This window comes from Ceratotherium simum, chromosome 29 (assembly GCF_057802395.1).
Source record: "Ceratotherium simum simum isolate JZ-2026a chromosome 29, ASM5780239v1, whole genome shotgun sequence".
NCBI lineage: Eukaryota > Metazoa > Chordata > Mammalia > Perissodactyla > Rhinocerotidae > Ceratotherium > Ceratotherium simum.
Genome location: NC_141928.1, coordinates 1,755,209 through 1,757,739, shown reverse-complemented (window position 1 = coordinate 1,757,739; position 2,531 = coordinate 1,755,209).

Genomic DNA, 2,531 nt, shown 5'->3' with positions numbered 1-2,531 from the left:
CCTCCCTCACAGCCTCTGGGGAACTGGCCCTGCCCACACCTTGACCTCAGACTTTTGGCCTCCAGACCTGGGAGAGGGTAAATTCCTGTTGCCTGAAGCCCCCTGGTTTGTGGACTTTGTTACGGCCGCCCCAGTCCACTCCCACCTATGGTGACCGGTGACAGTTGGAGGTGGTGCTGGAGGGCAGCTGAGGAGGCCCCAGGGGGTGGGGGGGGTTGTGTCCTGGGAACCGGGAGGCCCCCAGGCACCGGCAGCGGGGGCCCTGGTGCTGGCTTTTGCAGTGAGCAGGATAAGTGACCAGATGCTGGCCCCTCCTCTCTCTGGGCCCGGGGTCTCCCACCACAGGGGGTTGAGCCAGACCAGTGCTTTTCAAACTGGGTTCCCCATGCTCCCCCAGGGGCGGTGGGGGCTGTTTCCTCTTGGCAGAGCGCCTCAGTTTCCCCACGCACACCACTTCCTGCCTCTCGCTGCCTGGAGAGCTTAGTCATCCTTTGTGGCTGATCCCATTACCCTCGGGGGGCAAAGGAGGGGGATGCTGGCCAAGCTTCTGTGTCCTTAGAGCTCAGCACCCTCCAGCTGGCTCCAGCCCCTGGAGGCTCCCAGCAGGAGCCCGCTGCCAGCTGTCCCCCGCCTGGCAGGACCACGGCTCGTCCCCGCCCTCTAGTGGCTGCCTGGAGGCACGGCCAAGCGGCCGCTGCTGGAGGGTTTGGGGCCTCCTGGGGTGGGCCGCCCTGGGGACGAGGAAGAGGACAAGAGTGGACACCCCCTCAGCCAGATTTGGAGCCGCCTTTGCTGGGAGTCCCTCCCCAGCCTTCGCAGCTCGGCCATGCTTCTCAGGGTCGGGAGGCTGAGTCTGGGTGGGAGTCAGCAGGGGTGGGGGGAGACCATGGAGGGGACGTCACCCCCTTGGCTGCCACCACCCAGAGCAGCTTGGTCTCTTCCCGGGGACTGTCGGTGCTGGGCTGGGCTCTGCCAGCTCAAACCAAATCTCCGAGGCCAGGCTGGCCCTGCCCACGCTGGGCAGCCCTCAGGCCCGCTGACTCCTGGCTGGGCTCTGGGCCTGCCACACTCAGACCAACCGGGCCTTCTTCTTCCTGAGAGGGACAGCGACCACGAGAACTGCCCAGAGCAGGTGACAGTGTGGGCTCTCTCCCCACCTTATCCTGCTGCCCCCAAGCACCTAAAGCAGCGCACAGCGCACAGTAGGCACTGAGTAAACACAGGCTGGACTCCGAGGCTGATGTGCCAGGTTGGGGTCTTGGGAGGAGAGGCTGAGCCAAGTTCGAGGTGCAGGATGCACTTAGGGACCAGCACCGTCGGGCGGGGAGGAGGAGGTGGCGGGGCCAGGCAAGGGGAGAAGCCGAGCTGGGCACAGGCCAGCCCCGTGGGGGCTCTGGGCAGGTGGAGTGGCTGCGTCTTCACACCCCATTAGCTCAGCACCGGGAGGGGCTGACTCGGGGTGGGGGGCTGCTGACCGCTCCTCAAAGCTGGGTGCAGGTCCTCCCTTAGAGGGGGCCCTCTCCATGTCCACACGGAAGCCCAATCCTCACCTAGAGGAGGAAACAGAGGCTCAGAAAGGAAGGAGCCGGCTGAGGTCTCTCAGGGACAAAGCACAGCCTCCTCGCCCCAGGGGTCCTAGGACAGCGCCTGTCACTGCTCTCAGGAGGGGGAGCCCATGTCCCAGGCCTCAGGGAGCACCTCGTGCTCTCCTCCTGCATTCCCAGGGTGGGGGGAGGCTTGTCACTGACTGCCCTCTGCCCTGAAGAGAACTGCCAAGATGGGAGACCCTTATTTACATCCAGTGTCCTAGGAAACATGCTGCTAAGGACATCCAGCCTGCAGGGGTCTACTCTGGGGATGGGGTCAGCCATTAGAAGGGTGGGCAATGCACGGTGTGCCAAGTAGTGGCCCAGAGGAGATGCAGCCAGGGTGGTCTTCCTGGAGGAGGAGGCCCTGAGCTCTAGGAAACGGGCTGGGTTTGTGCAGGCAGCAATGAGTCAGTGGGGAGATTCAGCAGATGGAGGGTACAGGGCACACAAGACGAGGTGAGGCCAAGGCCAGGCTTGACCGACTTGGCTGCTAAAGCTACAACGAGCTGCTCTCAGATTCAGACAGTTTATTACTGACATAGTGAAGGGAAGGGGGCTCCTGGGCCCTTGTCCCACACACCAAAAGGACGACACTGGAACCACAGAGGCCGATGATGCCAACAGGAGCTGGGACACCACGTTGCAGAGGACGGTTCTACAGTCGGGCTGTACTTGCCCCCATCCGGCCCCCAAAGTCACTGTCTGAGATGGTGCGTGGCGTTTCCAGTTCTCCTGCTGGCTTCATTTTCTCGTACTTGAAATCTCCCCTTTAGACTTCATGGGGCCATGCTCTTAGAAGTTTCTGGTACCATTTTTCCTCAGGTTTCTCCACGGGCTCCTCTATGTAAAGGGGGTGCGAGGTGGGCAGCACCACAGTTTCAGCTATGCATATACACACATCGTTTACAGCGCCCAGTCTCTGTCTCCAGCCCAGGCCTCTCT